The following is a 17,678-nucleotide window of genomic DNA, read 5'->3' as shown; positions in this document are numbered from 1 at the left end:
ATATGGTTGAGCCTATATGTTATCTCCGACATCCTTGTTTCCTTACTTTTATATCTCTCTCTCTCTTTGTCTGTCTCTCTCTTTTTGCCAGTGCTTAGAACGGCATTTTCATTCTGTGGTCCGCGACAACCGAAAGGCCCTGCAATTCGTTGCTGCAGTATTCGACGGCTGCAGTGCGCGCCATGCCTTCGAAAGAAACGCGGCCGCCACGTATCAGCGCTGGTGATTGCGAAAGATAGAGCACGCCGGCGACGTGACCCGAATAAAACAAACGGCCATGGGTCCGCTCATTACATATCGCACCATTTTCGCGGAAGTTCTGTGGTTGACCGATACCTCTCCCATTTTTCTGTTTGCCCCCCAGAATGCCCGGAAGTTGCAGGCGCTGTCATAAAAGGACAGCGGCCATATAATAGATGCGCACCTAATTGCTGCTTACATAAACGCCGCACATACGCTGGTTTTGTTGGTTATCAGTGTTGTCCAGTGTATACGTGTCGTCCGCATAATGCCGTGACTCTTCCGAGGGAAGTCGTGCATGAGCCTTCAATTGTTACCACGTTACTTAACTGCGCGAAACGTTAATGTCCTAAATAATTGAGCTTGAGCGTTAGACTGTGTGCGTAACGCTGTTCGTATGATCTTATTGTGTAACGCCGTACTGTATAATGTTCGAGAAATTAGCGTTACAGTACAGTCAATGACGCCTCGTCGCGATACCATTCGTCCTTCGTGGTATGCCTTTGCCATTGCACTACTGCTGCCTCCTCATCACCGTTGCAGCAGCGATGACGTCATGCTGCCGCGATGATGTCGACGCCGTCGTCGTCATATCGCACTGAAGAGCGAAAACCATGATCCCTATGTCATTTTAGCTATGCGAGACACGTGGTATGTTAGGCCTACTGTGAGTGTGTCACCTCGCCGCCCCCATGCGACTGCCATGAGTTAAATACTTCTGCATACCATCGTCGCGTACCGCACTTGATCGGATAAGTAAATGATGATGTAGTGGAGAAAGACGCGACCTACTTTCGTGATGAACAAAAATATACCATCAGTATGAGTATTCGTATGTTACTTCAAGTAACGACAAATTGATACCTGCATCCGCATTTTTACGCAACGTGTGAAGTAATGTTGTGGATTCAGTTCGCCCCTGCCTATGTTTGTACGCACTAATCCCATCCAAGCAATATATCCAGCGGCCGTCGAAGTGTTCCGTCCCGCTTAACGGATTGTATTTTCTACTTATTTATGCATTTATTATCGCGGTGGAGTCAAATTCTCCCTGCCCTCCCTGCCCAGCTGCCTCTATGTTCAAATCATTTAGCCTTCTCTACAGCAAGGCCCCTTTAACGTAAAACTATAGTCCTAACTCCTGACGTCAAATTTACGTAACTTCCGACGCAAGCATCAGGCTGTAACTCAGCAGTGCTGCTTGAGTCAACCGATCAAACACTCCCCTCGTTTATAGGAGGTCACTTTTGTTTGCTTTCAAAACGAATAGGGTTGCCTATCTTGACAGGTTTTTCTTATCCGATTGGCTGACAAGAGGCGAGGATTACGCAGCAGCGGCGATGGTTTCGGTAGGACCGAGCTAGAGCAGGGAAAGTATATAACCGGAAGAGGAGGGTGTTGGGCCGGCGTCTGCGATTGGCCTGCTTCCTCTTGCTTAGCTTTCGGTGACTGGTCTAAAATCGCGCTGGTGTGCAACGGAAGGTCACTAAGACAGATTCTCTGCGAGGAAGAGTTGCCAGAGAAATGTTGTAAATGTGATTAAAGGGCTTTACAACGTTATGCTGCCATGGTAAAATGTTTGTTATACGGAAATAAATCCATGGCCCCCGGCAGCACCGAATAGCCAGTGTCCGAATAATTGGTAGGTAGACACCTTCAATTCGGTTCCGAACAGGGCAATCTCAGGCTGTTCCTAAAAAAAATATCGGTTTTGTTCGGCATATTAATACACAATTAATGCGTACACGTCACTTTTACGTGGTGAGTTTTCGCAGTTTGGTCCCAGAAAGGCGAAGTGGCTACAGCCCAAAAACTTTTGATTAATAGGGGAGGGCCACTGGCAAAAATGAAGTAGAATCGGAAATAATTATTTCTGTTTGTTTGGTCTAATCATGCATCATCATTATGTACAAATCATAGAAGATTGATGGTTTTCGCAGTTTTCGTGACGTCGCATGACAGACAGACGAAGTGGAGGTGGCCCGAAATATCTTTGCCCGATTGGGGAGGGCTGATATTACAGAAGCGCAATAGAAATCGTTTGGAATATCTTTTCGTTATAGCGATCTATGTATGAAATAAACAAGGCAGCTTTAGAATAATGGTCGTGGCACGAATCTCTCCCATCCGCGCCATCAGTGGAGGTTCAACCATAAGAAACCATACCACAAACAACGTTGTGAAAAATCACCTGCCACTGATACCACGAAAATATTTGTACGGCGTCCGGAGAATAGCATACCAGAAAATGCACCACGTTCAGCTATAAAACTTCTATAAGAACGTCATGGTAGAACATTATGGTGCAGTTGACTTCACCTCGCCAATATAGAATCAAACTAACACGTTTACGTCGGCTACACGCACACTTTACACAAGCGCTTAGCCTGCAGGGTCAAATGTCACAGTGACATTTGGTTTTTCGTTTTTCGCTTCAGCTAAGTCTGTGAAAGATTTGTTTCCGGACCGTTAAGTGTGCCGACGGGTGGACGTCGGCTACTCGTGCTTCTTTCTCCAGAATTTCGTTTACACTGTCCATTTACTTACATCTGTTGGAAATCAGATGCTGGAAAAAAAATGAAAAAAGAAAAGTTGTCGTACCTCTACTCCCGGAGTTACAATTCTTCTACATTGCTCTCCGGCCCCGAAAACAACGTCAGAAACGCACTTATTTGGAAGCAAACAAAGGGGAAAAAATTTTGCGGCGGGTAAACCGGACGAGTGGAAGGTCTGCTGGAAGGGACACTTTCCAACTTCCTCCATGCCGCCGCCAGGGAGCTTTCAACCCTCCAACTACATACGCGCACCGTTATTTCCTTTTTTTTTTCATTTCGCCGCTTCTTCCCCGACTGCCGGCGCCTTTTCCATAAGTCTCCCCTCTTAGGCTATTTTCTTGCAGTTCCTTTTCTCCCGCTTTTCCCAAGCCCTCGTCTGTTTCATTACAAGCGCTGAGCCTGGCTCAGCCCCCTCCCTGTATGAGACTGTGCGACGCGCGCTCGCTTGGAGAGAGGAGGCTACCGGCGAGTGAAGCGGCCGTTAAGCTGTGTTTGCGGCGCCACGATGCAGTGCGGCCATCCGTCTTCCTTCTGCGAGCCACTTCGCGGGCCGCGGCGCCGCGGAGGCACCGCGGCGCTTTGCGCGTCGTTCACGTGGAACTCCTTGCGTACCTGCGTCGACAGCAGCCGACGTGAGCGATCTCATATATAAGCATAACGGCCCTTCTTTCTTTCTTTTTTCCTGGAAGTTGGGGCTCACCGGTATACGCGCGCGTGTCGGGCGATTCTTGGCAAAGGCGCCGGGGAGAGAAACTGGCGGGAGATTGCGATGTTACCGAGGAAATGGAAGATCGGCTATGTGGCTTACCCCTCTTTCACAGTGGACCAAAAGTTCGACACGGGTATGTAACGTTACTTCAGTCAGTTTAGGGTGACGGAATACCAATACTGTACATGGGAAAGATGCAACTAAGGAAACGCTTTTCGTTCCGTCGGTGTGGTGGCCACATTCGGAAGGAGGGTGGATTGCAAAGGTGCTTGTGCGCATAAATTTGAGTGCACGTTTAAAAACATCCCTGGAAGCCAAAATTAGTCGCGAAATCCCTAACTACGGCGTTCCCGATATCTGCTGATATCTACTACCAGTGAACGTGCTGTTTGAGTACGCTCATTACTGACGACGCTTCTTTATTTTTCATAGCCTTTCCTTTCTGTTATCTATTCTCCCTCTTTATCCTTTCCCAAGTGTAGGCTGGCTAACCATGGCGCGGCCTTGGGAACTTCGCTTCCTTTGTCTTTTCTTCGTCGCTCTCTCTCTCTCTTTTCTCATAGCCGCGAGGGGCATAGTCGGCGGGAGGGAGGGTGCATAGGGCTTCAACTTCCCCACCCCACCCCCTGTAATTTTTCCGTGCTGTCATGCATCGCCGACCAGAACACCCCCGGCACCGGAAATCATTCTCGCGTTTGTCTAGAATGTATTTTTCACGCTCGGAAAGACATTTCGACGTGGACATTGCGAACTCGGGCTGGATTTTGTGGCAACGCCCATGCACCTGGAGTCACATAATGCAAGGAGCCCCATCCGAGCACAAAGTTTCAAGGGCGTTTAGATGGCGAGCTGGCTCGTCGCGGCATCTCGCGCAGGCCGCGGAATCTACCGAGCACATGGATTTCAATTTCGAAACTTTATGGGTATACAGATCTCATAAACATTTGATGCTAAAGGTGCACTGACATTTCCAAAGTCGTGCTCTAGATTTTTCATTCCGGAACTTTTTGGGTTTAATGTTCTTATAAACATTTGACGCCAAAAGTGCATTAACTTTTCTGCAGTCGTACATCGGACCTTACAACTGGACAGTCGAATCAACACACTACGAGACAAGTTGACAAAGCACGCGCACTGAAGTCCGATGAGACGAAGCGTTGTGGTGGTTCATTTGTGCCGTCATGTCACAGAAAAGAATATCAAAATTTTCTCACCTGCGCCAAAGCATCCATGTCGAAACGCTAAAGCCAGCAAAGGTAATTACGTGCTTATTCATTTTTTCTTCTTTAGCTTTTATTCGCAGGGACACATTGGGCCTCTTCAATTTTGTTGATCTCGCTATCCGCGGGTTGCCAGAGCCAGCCAGAGCGCGTGCGTTTTTCTCGTGTTGCTCCGACCACCAATCGACGCACTTCGGTGCGCGTTCGTTTTTCTCTGGACGAGTGGATTTTGGCCTGGCAGAGTTTTGGACGCTTTCTGGCTAGCAAACGAGAAAAAGAAACAATGGTCGCATGCCGTAATCACTGTGAGGACTCGACGGGTTGAAACGCGTTCGCTTGAGGGCATCACTTTCATTTCGATGTAATCGCAACCTCTTCGGAAAGTCTTTTGTCTCGCCGGTGTAGGATACCGCGAGGAGTATGCGTATGGTTCTCTGTCGACCAACGTCTACAGTTTTCTTCGATATTCCTTCGTTAGCCACATTAGGTGCTCAAGTAGGCATTCGACTGTCGCCAACATACTTTCCATTGCGTTTTTTTTTATTTGGGTGCCCCCGCTCCAGAAAAGAAAAAAAAAAGGACAGACGTTGTTGTGGCGCACCGAATTGTCGCATTGTAAAAGTTGGATTTTGTTACTTTTTCTTTTGCGGAAAGCAACAAGCTACGGGGTTCTTCAGTTGCCGAATACTCTTATTATGTTATTGCGATAACAGTTATATGGACAACACAGGCGCATTCCTGCCGTCGCCATCCCCGTCATGTTCCTATAAAGTGCAACGGGCGATAACATAGTCACCGCGCGCCGCATGCTGTATGTGCGAGTGAAAGTGTAGGGGGGGGGGGGGAAGTAGGAGCCGACGATGGTAGCTCAGTCTTGTGTGCGCAAGGGAGAAAAGCGGGGAGGAAGCGCGCTGCCTCCCCGATGCATTGCACGCAATGCATCGGGGAGAGTGAAGGGATGGGGAGGGTGGGCCTTATGATTTTTTGGTCTGTGAATGTGTGATTGCGCAAGATGTTTATTGGCCTTGTTTGACACATTACATACAGTGACTTTTACTTAGAGACGTAGATTTATTGGAGACTGATACGTATATTTAGATATCTTGTTGCGAGGTATTGTGTATACATGCAGTGATCTTTGTTTCCAGTGACAATTTTTTGCCCTTTATCAAGCTGTATTTTTGCATTTGTATATTCCACTGTATCTTCGCATTTCTAATGTATATTTTGCATAACTCCTGCTATCTGTATGTGCTCTCTGTTGCGGCTATAATTTCGGTGCAATTACTCTCAATACACGGCCGCTGACAGCTGCTGCTGCGCAATACATTAGAACGAAGGATAGTGGCATTGAGATTTTTCCCTGGCCATTGTATATCTAGAAAAATGTAAACAAGGTTCTTGAATGACAAAGCTTTATTAAAATATTAGCCCTCAACTTATTCACTTCATGGCCTTTACGTTTTTCATATCAGCGGCATGCACTGCTTTGCTGGTATCGAACTGATATCGTAGTTCTAAAGTTCATGGGATATATTTCTTTACTTATTAAACAGACAGAAAGCTTGGAAGCATTGATAGCAGTTATTTCTGGCACATTTTTTAGGGACATACGAGTATATTATTTTATTATAAAATACACATTTTGCTTGTCTAGAAAGGGCGTAGCGTTCAAAAATTCGTTTGCAGCCTCTTTGGCAATGGCGATGCAGTTATTATTAATGTAGTTGATCCCTCGACAAATTCTGTAAGGAGGAGGCTGATCTGGCACGTGAGCACCCCCCTCCCAACCCGAACGAAATTTCTGGCTGCGCTACTTATAGCCGCTGTTTTGCTTTCGGACGTTAAACAGCGTGACGCAATAAAAAAAAAAAGAGAGAGAGAGACATCCGGGTGGCGTTATAACCACGCACAATCATTACATCGCGCTTTTTTTTTTCTCGTAAGGCATTCGTATCGTCTACTCGATTTTTTTACCCGAGGGTACTGAGTCTCCCGACGGTTGCCTGCATTCGACGAAATAAGAACAATTGCACACCATTCTATGCTATTTTAGATAGCGCCAAAGTTTAACAACTACTCATTCTAAATGTCATTCAGAAGAGAGATGGCAAGAAAAGAATGATGACGCGTTGACGAAGAAAATAAAACATCTGGCTCTCTTTATATGTCGCGCAGAAAAAGCGTTCGAATCGTAGTTTCCTTTTTCCTTTATTATTTTTCTCCCATCGAGTACCTCGCGTCTCCTCTGCCTTTGTGTCTACAGCGCGACTGCACAACGTGGCTCTACGTGTGCGTTTGTGCCTACATGGAGCCCAACTGCTCCGTCTGCAATCGTTTTAAATACCGCGTTAAAAGCACGGGCGGAGTCCTCGCATTATTAAGCGTGGTTCATTTGCATTCTAAATATATTCTACCCGGAAGCCGTCCAACTGTCCCCTGTTGTGCCGGGTTAATTAAATGTGCACTAGTGAATTTCTGGGAATAGTCACACACGCCCGCGGTGGCCGCGTGCCCCCCCTCCATCTCCCTCGGCGCGCACGCAAGGCCGAGACAAGAACGACGGCGACCTGCGGGGCAGCAGAAACAACGGGACTCGTAAAAGCTGGGTGATAAATTATCTCTAATGTGGCGCATGACGGTCGCTCCTTTTGCGCTTCCCGCGGTGCGGGCGTTTTTTGCGCCGCTTTTCACTCGCATGGAACGGCCGAGAGGGGCACCGCAGCACAGAGTCTGGGAACGCTAACCGCCAGGAACACATACGGGGTCGAGCACGCTTCGCGTGATGTTGCGCGATGTTAATTCCAGGGCTAATATAAGGAGACAGTTTGTAAGTGCTTAGCGTGTTTTTCGGAAGACGTCCTCGTGCAAGGTAAGCAGGATGTGGCGTCTTATTTGTTCAGCTCAATTAAAAGATAACATTGTTTTTTTTTATTTGTCGGTGAAAGCACCGTGCGTACCCGTGGGTTCGAATGGTCTGCGACTATGTATAGACGCATGTCGGGCACACATTACGACTGTAACTATAAGGAATGAATGAATAGAAATAAGAAAAAAAGCCGCAGGAATTTACTTAAAGCAAAGTGCGAAATAGAAGCTTAAAGTTAGAGTCAAGGTAAGAACAACCTCCTTGGAGGTGTCTGCAGCGATGGCCTCGTGGTAGAGCTTATGTCTCGTATATGAGAGTTTCTGGGCCCTGTTACCGGGGGAAAGCCGCTGGATTCTCTAATGGGAAGACATGTTTGACGGCCTCATTCTCAGCTGCATGTGGGCTTTGTCTTCCCGAAGGCGAGTCCTTAAGATTTATCTTGGCACCTTTTCCATCCGCGGAGGCACTTGTTAGAGCATCCGCTGCGGCTCAGCGAGGCAGAACTGCGCTGCTACCGGTAAGCTACCGGTAAAATAGGTACAAGGGCGCTTAAGTACTTTGCCATTACTGGGTCTGAACGCTTCTAAAAGGAAGCACACGCCCTTTCCCCCCTCTCATACCCGAGAACATCCCACCTTTCGGGTGTTGTAGGAATACCCAATAACAAACTGCCGCAACTGACCTTGCACTCCCGTTTTTATCGAGCTTTTGTTTATGCGTACAGGATTTCGAAGGGATCTTTCATGGCACAGGCTCCTTCACTACGTGGTTTAGCCGCCGCGTTGGCTCAACGTTTATGCCGATGTGTTGCCAAGGGCGAGATCGAGGGTTCCATTCCGGGCTGCCGTGGTGGCCTAACTCCAGCGGGGCCGAAAGCAAAAACAAAACGTTCGTGCACTTAGATTTAGGTGCATTTTAAGACCCCAGGTGGTCAACGTTTTCTTCAGAAGCACTCCACTATACAGCGTCCCATAAAACCCACTGTCAAGTTTCGGGACGCTAAAGCCGTCAACATTTATCCCTGTACAAAACGATATGTCGGCAGCCGGGGGACGTTGAGCCTATTTTTCACCTCTGAGCAACGGGTGCCCGCGCGTTTTTGACCTAGGACCGTCTACGGGACCGCAGCCACACGGACAGGTAACAAAACGCAGCCACCTCTAATCTCACATGCTCAATGCAGCACACAGCGGCAGTATGAAAGGGATGTCCATGCCTGAAGGAAAACTATGGTTGGCTCGGCCGACATACTCATTTCTTGATATCCTCTCAACTACTCATTGAGACCTTAATTCGCGTACGTATTGAATTTCACAGATTTGTTGCGATCATTTGACGCTAGGCTAGTTCAAATGCGCAAGCCGTACACGGTGGCTGGGAACCACATTTCTAAGAAATGTATATCAGGTTTTCCATTAGTGAATAAGAAGCACACGCTTTGGTCGGAGTGCCTGCGCATGGAGACAGGGCGTCCTGTCCAACTAACTGCTCACAGAAAGACATTAAGCCTTGAAAGCTTTTCACTTATACTGAAAGTAAAGACGAGACTACTACATCTGCAGAACATGGAGGAAGAAAAGAGAGAAATAGAGACTGGCATGTCTTATGACGGCAAACCATTATTAGATTCTGGAAGCACAGGAACTAAAGAAAGCGAATAATTCATTCCTAATCATGATATGCAGCCGATAATCAACTATGCTGGCTGGCGCTTGCGGGTTATATACACAGGGACTATGCTTTTCCATTTCACTCTGTGGGACGTGGTCGCAAAACTATTGATTCCCTTTTCTTATTTTGTTCTGTTTTTCTTTTCGAGCTTCATGCATGCTGTGCCAATGCTTCATGCAACATGAAGCATTGGCAAACCGCACGATAATGGAATATGAGAGTTTGCGGCAATAAAATTAGCTGAAATGTGCCCGAAGCCCCTGACGGAAGCTATATTGCGATCGACCATATTAATGTTAGCTTAATGTTAAGCGTGACACTTCATTTATAAGTGCATGAAACATAGCGAGCGGAGCCGCAATAAATCGGCGTTTTCTGCAAGCACTTAGCCATTGTGCTTGTCAGATACGCTATTTGCATTACTAGCGTGCATTGTATTTACCCCGCTTCTACCAACGCCGTATCACGGCCGCCTGTAGCATGCAAGTGCATAGATGAAAGGTAAATTAAGCCGCTCTAAGGACAATACGAGGCTATGCCTACTGCTGCTAAACTGTTCCGCCAGTAGTTCAATGCGGCGGTATACACTCAAAGCTCATACTGCAAAACGAAGGCAATTTCGCTCGCTTACGGAGACAACCGTGTTGGAAAATGCAATTTCGAGTATGGTTCGTGGCGAGCTAATTTTGAACGAAAGATGCAGAAGTCTGCATTGTAAGGGTAACTTGTGTCGGCCGTGGACGAAGCTATCAGTACACGCATCGTGTAAATAGTGCACTCAATTGCGCACGTGTTTATTCTCAAGGCAGCTTGTGCATACAGTTGTTGCTGTTCAAACCGTACGCGTATTTCTGTGTATAATGAGTATCGCATTAATTGTGGGTGGAGCGGTATTGCCTCTCAAATGCGAAAAAAGAATATGCTGCACAGAGTGACGGCGAAAGAAACACGTGACACATTATAGGTTTTTTTTTTTATTGATATGATATAAGGAGATGTTGGCGCACAATTTAAGGCGCCGGCTACTCCTCATCTCTTGAGTGGTTCCGTCACACATCGTACAGGGTTCAAGGTTACATATCAAATAGTCTGTTCACCCAAGCACCAGGACTTATCACGCAGCGTTTCCACAGGAACACTATGACGTAAGGAACACATGGTACATACAATATACAATGTATATGTCTCCACACTTATGTAGATGAAAGTCTCAAAAGTACAAAAGATATTGCCGCCTAATAACACATTGTCTAGTCAGCGGGTGGTACATACATCGTGTAAATGCATTATCACATACAGTTATCACGCAGCGTTTCCACAGGAACACCATGACGTAAGGAACACATGGTACATACAATATACAATCTATATGTCTACACACTTCTGTAGATGAAAGTCTCAAAAGTACAAAAGATATTGCCGCCTAATAACACATTGTCTAGTCAGCGGGTGGTACATACATCGTGTAAATGCATTATCACATACAGTCACAACAGAACAGTCAACATAATATAATTCACCAACAGATGGATATACACAGTGACAATGAAATGAAGAGAACAATGAAAGTGCTAATAACTTCCAGCAATGCCGCTGTCTTCAAGAAAACTCTTTAGTGCTTTTAAAGCGCTCTTCTGCAAGGCCGTTGTTGGCCAAGGGCCCAAAATTTTCCTTAAACTGAAAGGTCTGCGGTCTAATTTAATTAGCGCTGATTTAAGTCGGCTTCTTGGTGTGTCGTGATGTGGGCAATCTAGAAGGAGGTGATATATATCTTCGTCTACAAATCCACAATCACATTCGGGGGTTTCCGCACGGCCAATTCTGCGTAAGAAATGCTTTGTGTAGGCAGTGCCTAGCCTTAATCGATGAATAAGGGTTTCCATAGTTCTATCTAATGACAATGAAAATTTGAATTCAATAAATGGATCAATATGGTATAAGTCCGAGCTCTTAGAATTCTGGTCAAACCAAGTGTTTCTAGACATTTTGAGAGACGTTGTCCTTATAATGCAGCGTAATTCATCCTTTGATATTGGGAGTGGAGATGTATCATCTTTGAGGTGTGCTTGTCGTGCTGCTTCATCGGCTGCTGTGTTGCCAGGAATGTCACAATGCCCTGGTATCCACTGGAATGCTATTGCATGTTTCGCTTCGCCTGCCTTTGTGAGGTTTTTAAGTGTTTCATATATTATACTGTCACTGAATGTTTTCCCCTTTGTGCTGCAGAGTGTATGTTAGAGCCGCCTGTGAATCGCTGAAAATTGCCCATTTTTGCGCTTCTGTTACTGACAATATAAATTTTACCGCACATAGGATTGCGAACAGTTCAGCCGTTGTGGACGAAGTCGCACGAGATAACTTAAATGATTCTTGTTTGTTGAGGTGCGGTATAATGAATGATGAAGTTGAAGAGGTTGCTGTACTGGAGCCGTCTGTATAGACGTGTGTGTATCCTGAATACCGCATATATATATCTGGTACAGCGCTAGTTGTTGAGCAGCTCGAATGAACATGTCTCTTTTGCTGAATATCCCATCTACTGACAATTCGATTTTTGGAACTGTAAGCAGCCATGGAGGATACTCGATGTCTGAGTTCCAAAATTCATTTCTTGGCAATATGTGAAGATTTTCTTGAATTTCTATATGAACATAGCTTCTATCTCGTTTCATTATGTCTAGAGCCAATGGGTGGTTTTTATGCTGGGTTTGAAGACGAAAATAATGCCGGCATGTTTCTGTAGTTCGCATAACTGGAAATGGTGATTGGCGAGCCTCAGCTATTACAAGAGAACTAGAAGTCGCTCGTGGAACTCCTAGACATAGGCGTAGTCCTCTAGCTAAAAGTCTTTGAAGTCGCTCTTCTGAAGTGTGGGAAAGTCCGTGTAAGATGGGCGCGGAATACGCAACTTTTTGTCGTATTAATGCATTGTAAACAGTCATCATGGACGATACTGATCCGCCCCATGATGTGCCTGCAAGTCTGCGAAGTACAGTCACTACGGCATTGACCTCGTTTTCGAGTTTCTTTATGTGGGGTGCCCAGGATAGCTGCCTATCAAGTATTATGCCTAGAAATCGATGCTGTGTGACAATCGTTAGAGGGTGTCCTTCCAGATTAAGAGTGAAATTTTTTAACTGCCTTCGAGTGAAGGGCAATACAGCTGTCTTTGCGTGTGATAGTACCATTCCTCTCTCCCTCAAAAATTTGTTGATTATATTTATGCCGTCTTGCAATGCCATTTGAAGCAGTTGAGCATTAGACCCAGATGTCCAAATACACACATCATCTGCATACAGTGAAAATTTTAATTGTGATGGCAGCCTTCTTGGTAAATCAGCCATGACGCAGTTAAAAAGGAAGGGGCTGAGTACGCTTCCCTGTGGTACTCCCTGTTTGACAACATGTTCAGCACTCTTTCCTTCACCCGTCTGAACAAAGATTTTGCGACCTGATAGAAATTCAGAAATCCATCGCAAGGACCTGCCAGACAGACCAAGTTCCAACATGCTTAGCAAAACATGAACGTGACTAACAGTGTCAAATGCCCTCTTGATGTCTAGGAATACTGCTATAGTCATGTTCCCACGTGCACGCTCGTGCTCCACACAGGTTACTATATCTAATATTGCATCCATTGTGCATCTATGTTTTCTAAAACCTACTAAGTTGTTGGACAGCACATTCGTTTCATTACACCACCATTGAAGTCGCGCGTCAATCATTTTCTCCATTACTTTGCATAAACAACTTGTCAAACTAACAGGGCGGAAGGATTCAAGGCACAAGGGCGTCTTACCAGGTTTTAAAATTGGTATGATTCGAGCGACTTTCCAAGAATCAGGTACAGTTTCCTCTATCCATAAGTTATTATAGATGTCTAAGAGAGCATTTGTACCTGTCGGTCCAAGGTTTCTTAGCATATTGTACGTAATGCCGTCCGGCCCAGCAGCGGACTTTTGGCGACATGATGCAATTGCACATTGAAGCTCGCTTAATGTGAAAGTATGATCTAATTGAGGATGTTGGGCCCAGTAGCAAGCAGTAATTTTGCGCTTAGCCAACACTGCTGAAATATCAAATTCTCCACATTGCGATGAAAAAGCAGGTCTGGAAATAAGCTCACAAAATTCATCTGCAACTATTATTTCACACGTGTCTCGTGCTACAGCGAGAGCACGAAATGGGAAGCTCTGTGTTACAGGTCCGCTTAAAGAACGAATTACTAGAAAAATTCGTGGGACAGCCGTGTGAGGGCACAGCGTGCCGCAGAAGTCGCGCCAGCGCCGTTTGCCTAGATTTTCCATTCGTCTGCGCATTACATTGTGCATTTTCTGAGCATTTCTGTATGCTTCTAAACTTCCGCTCCGTCGGTAAGCTCTTTCGGATCGGCGTCGGATGGCTCTTAGGTGTTCATATTCTCCGTCAACTGCAGCATAATCTTTTGGAATTGGGACCTGCCTTGTGCATATGTTCATATTGTCCTGCAAAAATTCTGTAAATTTTTCCACTGTTGCATGTTGATTAATTTGATCCGTTAGGCGGTACCGAAAAGCTTGCCAGTTGGTTAGTCTGCTGTAACGCCTGATATCACAGTGCATGCTAGGGTGGTTAACAAGGATGGGAAAATGATCACTTCCGCGCGTTTCTATATCTGTTGTCCATCCCACACCGTTCACTAGATCATGTGAACACAGGGTAACATCTATGCAGCTCGAGTAATTATATCCACGAAGGAATGTTGGCGACCCATCGTTTAAAACAGTCAAGTTGCATTTATCTATGGCGCACTCTATAACGTTACCCCGCGCATCACAATGATCACTGCCCCAGATGATGTTGTGTGCATTGAAGTCGCCACATATAAATACATTAGAATGAGCTATCTTGAAGATATCCACTAGCGCTTCTACTGAAATCCGGTTTGAAGGTTGTAGATATAGATTAATCACTGTTATACAGAGCTTGCCAAAGGATACTTTACATGCGATGAATTCCGGGAAGTCTGAATCACTGGACTGAATTTGATAAGATGGTAGGTCCTTTCTGACGCACAGGAGCACTCTGCTCACAGCACCTTGACGAGAAGTCTTGTATATCACATAATTTGAGAGGCGAAAGTCGTCATTGATTCCCGCCTCTTGAATGCAAAGTATTGGGAAGTTGTATTGTACAAGGAGTTTACGAAAGTCAGAACACTTCCTTCGAACACTGTTGGCATTCCACTGAAATATGGAGACATTTTTATAGTGGTTATTCATGTAGTGCCTGCCGCAGTTTGGGCCCGGATTGTTGACACAATAGTGCTTCTAGAGGCAACAAGGCTTTCACTTCTGGTAGGTTGTTTGCTTCCGGCAGAGCAGATAGGATTGCCTTAAGAGCTGCGAAAAGCATTGGCAAAATCAGTTGTGTCACCGATGCTGTGGTATGCTCGCTATTATCTGGTGTTACTTCTGCAGTAGATGAGTAAGGTCGCTGAGAGGAATGTGTGCGAGTACTGGAGCTTTCTTGTGTATTACTTTCTGCCTGTTGTCGTCTGGGTTTCCGTAGCACTGATGCATAAGACTGGGAACTTGACTGTGATCCTCTTGATTGGTCTCTTGATTGCACTGTTGGTTGTTCTCTAGAGGAGGAATAGCTTGTTGGTGCTCTTGGCTGTGGTGGTTCCGATGCCCGCTGAGGTGGGTGATCTGGCACTGGATGAACAATCTCAAGGTTTGGGGCGGGTTCATTGCGTCGCGGTTGTCTTCCATGGATGAGTTCATGTCGACGCATTTGTGCCGCTGCTTTTTTCTGAGGACAGCCTGAGAAGGAGGCGGCATGGTTCCCCGCACAGTTTGCACATTTAGGTTGAAGAACTGACTTGCACTCCTTGTGGTCATGATCTTCTGAGCAGATTTTGCATCGACGTGTGCTACGGCAGGTTTTCGCCATGTGCCCAAATCTCTGGCAATTATAGCAGCGAAGTGCTGGTCCTAGGTATTCCTCGACAGGGTGACTGGTGAAACCCAAGTAAATTCTTCCTGGAATAGGGCGATCGTCTCTGAAAGTCAGAATTACCGTGTGAAGTGGATGTGACTGTACTGCTCCATCTTCTTGGCGGGAATACCTTATCTGCCTGCGTGCCGATATAACTCCTGCGTCTTTCAAGAAGTCTAGGAGTTGTTCGTTTGTATACTGCAGAGGCACATGCTTGACTTTGCCAACGTTTCGCGTGTATGACTCTGGGATGAAGGGCTTGACTTCCAAGCCGCCTACACTTGAGAGCATCAAAAGGCGTTTCGCCGACGCTAAGGAAGCAACGCTGACACTGAAGCTCCCATCTCTGTTCGTCCTGAAAGACTGTACTTTTTCTTTGGCAGCGGAAACTATTTCGGCAGACACTCGGTTTGGATTTACTTGCCAAAAAGTAGTACCTTCACTTGGGCGAAAGACAACCGGAATGCCTTCGGCTCGCTTTTTCTTGTACGTGACCAAAGTAAATGGTGCGTCTTCACCCATTTCTTCTGCATCACTTGACTCATAATTCGATGTTGTGTCATCGTACTTGTCTTCTAGGCGAGGCTTCTTGCTCTCAAATTCACCGTCAGACATTATTCCTGATTTCGCTGAAGTTGATTCCGAGTTGTGGAGAACCAAACGTGCCGGCTTTATGAAGCTTTGTGACGCTTGCAAGGCCCCAGGCTTTTCATTACGGCCCGTAGCATCATTCATGTGGCTTGTTACGTTTGGACGAGCATAAGGCTCGTGACGATGTTCTCGGCTTCCGACCACCGTAGCGGCAGGGTAATAGCCAGGTTCTCAAAAAGGAAATGTCGTACCTGTAAGGAGCCTGGCTCGTTGAACCTTCGCCCGACGTCTTGTTGATCAACAACATTATAGTTAATGGCTGATGATATGCCGTCAACAAAGAAAGAACACAGCGCAAGGTATTTCTTCCTCTTTCTTTAACTTTTTTATAGTGCTGCGCGTATATGAAATATGAAAATCTTTAAAAAAATTAGTGCGTACTCTCGTTATTAGTGCATATTCCTCTAATACTGAGTCGCGCAAGTAGCCATAATGTCAAGCAACCTAAACATCTATGAAGTCAGTTCACATAGAGGAACATGAAGTTGTTTCACATACAAGCATCGTAGTTTTTTATCACTTTAGAAGACACGTTAACAGAGGCTGAATTTTTAAAATTTTCTAAAGCATTTATAACGGTCAGTTTATCACATGCGGGATTGAACATCGGTACTTTCATGACGTGCTGCTAAGCAAGGACAACAGACAGAGCAAAAAATATGATCAACAAACCGTACGGCGTCCTGCAACTCCTCACACGCATGCTCCAGCACTCACAAAGCGGACGCGACGCGCGAAAAATTGGGGGGCCAAACAAATGGCGCGTGAATATTAAAGTAAACTCGCGACTTCGAGGCCGCACATGCAGCAGACCCCACATCTCGACTCGCATCGCTCGGGAAACTTAAAATTTACGAAAGCACGACGAGACGCGTCGCTCGAAACAAAACAGGAAATGGAACTCCGGCAGCGGTGAGGCAGAGGGGCGGTCATGTGGTATGCAAACCTCACCGCAGCTTCATGAAATTCAAATGGAAGCCATCGTGCCGGCCCGCTGCACGCTGAATACTTTTAGTGGTTGTGCGCGCGCGCGCTGAGGAACGCGCACGAGCCAGCGAGGGCGAAGTGCATCGACTGCAAACGTGGTGTATCGCACACCCCGCGTGAGCGCCCACTTCTTCGGTGCTTTTACTCTAAACAAATTCGTCGAGTAGACAGTGGCAGAGTTCCAAGACCGCGCCGCGCGCCACGTAAGGCCTGTGTTTGCGCGGTGAGAAGTGGCGATGCATGCCTGCGTTGGTTCGACCCGATTGTTTGTTCCACGAGAGCGTAAACGCCGCTTCAGTGACCCTCGCAAATTATGAAGTGCGACTCGTCGCATCTAAGTGAGCGGGACACGGGGTGGCGTGGCTATGCGGCCGCGTTTGTTTCGTCATCCGCCATCGTGCGCATTTGCGCATTTGTTTTCTGCGGTGAGTCGATCTGTCGCTCGACGATGCCTGATGGAATAGAGTGACGAGGCTTATATCGAGCGTTGCGAGCAAACCAAAAAAGTGCGGCACGAATTGTTATTCCTGCGGCACTGCCGTTTCGTTTTACGAACTTGAAGGTTAGCCGCGTTTGTTGTGTTTGCGTGGAAAAACAACGACGAACATAGGAGGGCGTTCACAGCAGAGGACGGCACTGCGTCCGCGCCGGTGGTAAACACATAGTTCATAGTCTTCCCCAGTGCAGAGTAGAAGACTGGAGCTCGCCAGATCAGTTTGACGTCTTTGTGTTTCCTATCAATAAAATATCTGTCTACACTTGCCGTGCTTTATTGAAGGTTTACCCGCTGATGTGAG

At 46.4% G+C, this 17,678-nt stretch overlaps 1 protein-coding gene across 3 annotated transcripts in view; it reads left to right on the top strand.

The window, feature by feature from the left end:
- Positions 1-17,678, top strand: part of LOC135901743 (neural cell adhesion molecule 1-like) — a 723,087-nt gene that overhangs the window by 593,425 nt on the left and 111,984 nt on the right. Inside the window, exon 1 of one of the 3 annotated variants that reach the window (XM_065431565.1) lies at positions 7,515-7,596. The exons of the other annotated variants lie outside the window; for them this stretch is intronic. The gene's annotated coding sequence lies outside the window, so the exon portion shown is untranslated. Of the gene's footprint in view, positions 1-7,514; positions 7,597-17,678 lie in introns of those variants that run through there. 3 annotated transcript variants of the gene reach the window in all.

Source organism: Dermacentor albipictus, chromosome 1 (assembly GCF_038994185.2).
Source record: "Dermacentor albipictus isolate Rhodes 1998 colony chromosome 1, USDA_Dalb.pri_finalv2, whole genome shotgun sequence".
NCBI classification, from domain to species: Eukaryota; Metazoa; Arthropoda; class Arachnida; order Ixodida; family Ixodidae; genus Dermacentor; species Dermacentor albipictus.
Note: the sequence above shows the minus strand (reverse complement) of the source record. Positions and strands in the feature narration are given on the sequence as shown.